Below are 5304 nucleotides of genomic sequence, written 5' to 3'. Positions count from 1 at the left end.
TTGGATGTCTTGCATAAACCATCTGTGACTGCACCCACGGAGGAGGAATTGGCGATACCAGATCCCGAGTCTCAGCTTGTGGCGGCTCTCCATGTCACTCCGGATTGGGCTCTTCCTTATCTGGCTTATCTCGCTCGAGGCGAGTTACCCACTGATGAAGTTTTGGCTCGCCAGATTGTTCGGCGTAGCAAGTCCATGGTCATCATTGATGGCGAGCTATATAAACGAAGTGCTTCAGGGGTCTTTCAGCGGTGCGTCTCTTCCGAGGAAGGATGCATAATCCTAAATGACATCCATTCTGGAGATTGTGGGCATCACGCCGGGTCACGTTCTTTGGTATCAAAAGCCTTTCGACATGGTTTCTTCTGGTTGACGGCTCACGCAGATGCAGAAGATATAGTACGGCGGTGTGAGGGGTGCCAACGATATGGGAGGCAGGCTCATGTGCCGGCTCAAGAATTGAGGATGATTCCCATTACTTGGCCTTTCGCGGTCTGGGGGCTGGACATGGTCGGTCCCTTTAAGATGTCCTCCAACAAGAAAACTCACTTATCGGTGGCGGTTGATAAGTTCACTAAATGGATTGAGGCGGAACCTGTTAGGGCTTGCGATGCGGAGACTGCGGTCAAATTTCTGAAAAAGCTGTTTTCTGTTTTGGATATCCACACAGTATTATCACGGACAATGGTACTAACTTGTCCCAAGGAGCGATGCTGGATTTTTGTCGCCGTGAACATATCCGGCTTGATATTTCTGCAGTTGCTCACCCGCAGTCAAACGGGCAAGCGGAGCGGGCGAATCAGGAAGTCCTACGAGGGATTAAACCTCGCCTCATGGTTCCCCTGGAAAGAACTCCAGGGTGTTGGGTTGAGGAACTACCTTCGGTATTATGGAGCATCCGGACCACTCCGAATCGATCCACGGGGTTCACGCCTTTCTTTTTGGTCTATGGAGCAGAAGCTGTCCTTCCTACCGACATAAGACATGATTCTCTTAGAGTCGCCGCATATGTGGAGCAAGATAATGAGTTGGCGCGCCAGGATTCCTTGGATGCCTTGGAAGAGGCGCGTGACTTAGCGGCGGCTCGTTCAGCTATCTATCAGCAAGATCTGCGGCGTTATCATAGTCGCCGGGTTAAGAGTCGGGCTTTCCAGGAGGGTGACTTGGTACTTCGTCTGATACAAGATCGGGCAGGCATGCACAAGCTCTCGCCCCCTTGGGAAGGGCCTTTCGTCGTCAGCAAGAACCTCCGCAACGGCTCTTACTACTTGATGGATCTTCGGCCTGATCGACCGACTACGGAGGCTGAGTCAACTCGCCCTTGGAATATTGCCCATTTGCGGCCTTACTACACTTGAGTTCTTAAAAACTCCATGCTTTGTAAGTTTTTTTCAGTCTCGTTATGAAGTAATAAAATGTTCCCCGACTTGGGGGCTTCTTCCTTAAAAAAGAGCAATTTGTGTCATCCTGTTGCGACCTTATGAGCCGACAGAACATGCATTTAGGGTGGGTGCACGAGCTTTCTGACTCGCCTCCCCCTGTCGCGACCGTATGAGCCGACGAAACCTGCATTTAGGGTGGGTGCACGAGCTTTTTGACTCGCCTCCCCCTGTCGCGACCGTATGAGCCGACGAAACCTGCATTCAGGGTGGGTGCACGAGCTTTTTTGACTCGCCTCCCCCTGTCGCGACCGTATGAGCTGACGAAACCTGCATTTAGGGTGGGTGCACGAGCTTTTTGACTCGCCTCCTCCTGTCGCGACCGTATGAGCCGACGAAACCTGCATTTAGGGTGGGTGCACGAGCTTTTTGACTCGCCTCCCCCTGTCGCGACCGTATGAGCCGACGAAACCTGCATTAAGGGTGGGTGCACGAGCTTTCTGACTCGCCTCCCCCTGTCGCGACCGTATGAGCCGACGAAACCTGCATTAAGGGTGGGTGCACGAGCTTTCTGACTCGCCTCCCCCTGTCGCGACCGTATGAGCCGACGAAACCTGCATTAAGGGTGGGTGCACGAGCTTTCTGACTCGCCTCCTCCTGTCGCGACCGTATGAGCCGACGAAACCTGCATTAGGGGTGGGTGCACGAGCTTTCTGACTCGTCTCCCCCTGTTGCGACCGTATGAGCCGACGAAACCTGCATTACTGGTGTTAAGGTTTGAACTTGGAGGTTTTTTCTATCCTCTGCATGTTTTTTTTGAAACTACTTGCAGTGTCTTTTATGTTCCCAGATGATATGTTCAGAGGTCTGTCCTTGGCGGATTAAGCATTGCAGAAGATTTTTATAAAGGCGGATCAAATATTTCAAACCGCTTCAAAAGCGATATGAGGTTGTGTTTTTTGGCAGAAGGGGTCATCAAAAGATAGTATTAACTATTACATGGTTCATGGACCAAATTCGAGAAAGGTCTACTTCCCTAAATCCTGGCGCGAGATTTGACCGGCTTCGATTTGTAAATCGCCCAAGACCCAATTGCACTTGGACAAAGAAGCAAAATCATCTTCATCGGTCAAGATGGATGCTAGGTCTGCTTCCCAGTCGAAGGGGTTCTTGGGTCGCCGAGGGATTAGGCTGGTCACCACGAAGGTTGGCGGGCTGATTTTCTTATTCTTACCATCGTAAGCCGCCTGATATTTTGTTAAGTCAAGGCTGGCGGCGAGTTGAGTTGCGGCCAGCCGAGAATCTTTGACAACCTTCTGGTAGTCTTCTTCCACGAACTCCGAGCCGTCATCTTTAAGCTGAGGGAAGTCGGCAGCTACTTCTTCCAAATTAATTTCCGGAGCGTACGCCAAGCAGCGACTCAGAGCCGTCAGGACACCCTTCCGGGCGGCAGACCGGGTTAACTCGCCGATCTGGGGAGGAAGTGTGGATAGATATCCAAGCACCTTCTTGATGGAAGTGATGGGCTCTTTTGCACCTATTACGGCTTTAACGGTCAGCACACTGCCTGTGTACAGTTGTTCCGTCAGCGTATAGATCGCCTTCAGCATCAACACGCAGTCGTCTTGCAGATTGGCGACTCTCGAGCCTGGGAATTGATAACCGGTAAGTTAACATTAAGGAATTTGCCCAAGGAAGAGGATAAAGTTAGAGAGTTAGGTAAAGCTTACCAAAGATGGCTTGTGTCATGTTGGAGATATGGCGCTTTAAGCCGGATAGCTCCTGTTGGACAGTCGCCAGCTTTGCTTCTGCTTTTTCGGCTCTCTTCAAAGCCGCGCTTTGATCAGCCTGAGTTCTTTCTAACTCGGCTTTGAGCTTTTCCAGTTCAACCAGAGCCAACTTATATTTGTCTTCCGACTGAGTTCGGGCATCTTGTTGATCAGACAAGTTTCTCCTTAAGTCGCCCAGGGCCAGTTCGGTCTGGGCAAGGCTTTCCTGTTCAAAATTTAAAACAAGGACAAGTCTCATCGATATTGCAAGGCAATACCCCTGACACTTGGGGGCTAATGTATAATTCTCAAGAAAAATTATACAGAAATCAAGACCCGGCTCATCCTTTTACTGATGAGCCGGCCCATTGGGGGTTAATGGAGATAGTATAGAGTATAAAAGTTTACCTCATGCTTGTTATTTAACATCTTTAGCAGATTCTTTTCCATCTCGTAACTCGCTTCCAGGCGACTTGAGAAACCAGAACAGAGTTCTTTAAACTCCAGACCTGCATAGTCAGAAAGTTTCGCCTTGGAAGGCCCAGACTCGGGAATTGATGGAGAAGGGGATGCTATATGTTTGGAGAGGATTGTTGTTGCCGGCTTGGAGAAACCAGAACCAGTAATGACTACAGCATCTGGGTCATCAGCTGTCGCCATTACGATCGGTGATCTAGGGACATCCATTGATCCTTTGGGCGACTCAGGAAGGTCCGCTTGAATTGTCGGCTCATCTTGACTCGGATCTTCTTGAGTCGGAGTAGCTTTCCTTGGAAGCTCAGAAGTGGCGTCAGGGATTGATCCACTGGTCTTCCTCTTTTTGGCTTGTGCCCTAACGAAAGAGATAGGTGTGTTAAAAAATTAAAAAGAGCGCTATTCTCAAGGATCAGGGCGAGAAACTTACCCCGGGACTCGGATCATTGGTGGAAGGGTCGACATCACTGAGTCGCCAGAAGTAGGGGGAGAATCCTGCAGAATTTATACATCGATAATACAGGCGGGTTATGACTGTGACCCAAAAGCAGCACGAACAATGGTTGCTCAAATAAAAAAAGGGAGGTACCTTGCTTGGTTTTCTTTTGTTCTTTGTTGGCAAGCCAGGTATTAGATCGCCGGAGTGACTTCGCGTTTTCCGGTTCGAGGCGTGCTGTGTTCTCTTCAATAAGAAATTTGGGTCCAAATGGGCATCCGGATGTGAGAAGGGGACTTTCCCACATATTCGCCGGGCCGGCTTAGGCGAGGAAGGAGATGAATCGGAGGAGACGGAAATTACCTCGACGGAGTCCTCTTGGCTTCCGTTATCTTCATTCTGTTACAAGAGGAGTGAGAGATATAAATAAAAGTTAAAAGGTGATAGGTGGCGAGTGAAAAAGAGGACGGATTGGTACCTCTGAGAGTGCGTCACCAGCTTGAGATTCGTCGACTTCAGATGGCTCGGCCGCAGTAGATTTACCTTTGCCCTTGTTTTTCTTGGAAGGCGGCTTAGCACTCTTCATGGCTTGTTTCTTAGGTCTCCTAGACCAGAACTTGTCGCCTTTCTGGAAAGGAATATGGCATGAAGTCATGATGGCAGTAAAACAGATGGAATAAAAAGTTGAGGGCGAGTTAGCTTTGGTTACCTTGGGTGCCGGGTTAATCTTGCAGAAGGGCTTAAGGCCGATTTGGCCGCATTTTGCTGCAGGTTCGCCGGTCAGCTTTCTGATGATGGCGACGATGTCTTTTTCCGTTAATGCTGTGTGGAAGTAGCATTGGGGATGATCCAGAGTGCCGTCAAATTCGCACATCAGACCATCTCGGCGGCTCAGAGGAAGGATCCGCCATTCGACCCAGCAGCGGATCAGGTCAACCCCGGTGAGACCGTTGTTCGTCAAGGATCTCAGTTCGGATAGAATTGGGATGAAGTCCGACTCTTCTTCCTCGGTGAGCTTGTCAGGGAGCTTAAAATTGACTGGAAGGCGGGTTGGCCTGTAGCCCAGAAGTTTGTTCTCGCCGGCAGGGGAGGTTTCTTTGCAGTAAAACCAAGATTCACCCCAGCCTTAGGGGTGGCTAGGCATAGTGAGTGAAGGAAACGGACTGTCCCTGCGACGCTGGACGTTGACCCCGCCAAGTTCCAAACTGGGGCCATTGTGGAATTCCGTCTGGCGATTCAAGTGGAA

Source organism: Hordeum vulgare, chromosome 4H (assembly GCF_904849725.1).
Source record: "Hordeum vulgare subsp. vulgare chromosome 4H, MorexV3_pseudomolecules_assembly, whole genome shotgun sequence".
Taxonomy (NCBI): Eukaryota; Viridiplantae; Streptophyta; class Magnoliopsida; order Poales; family Poaceae; genus Hordeum; species Hordeum vulgare.
This window is presented reverse-complemented; position numbering follows the sequence as displayed.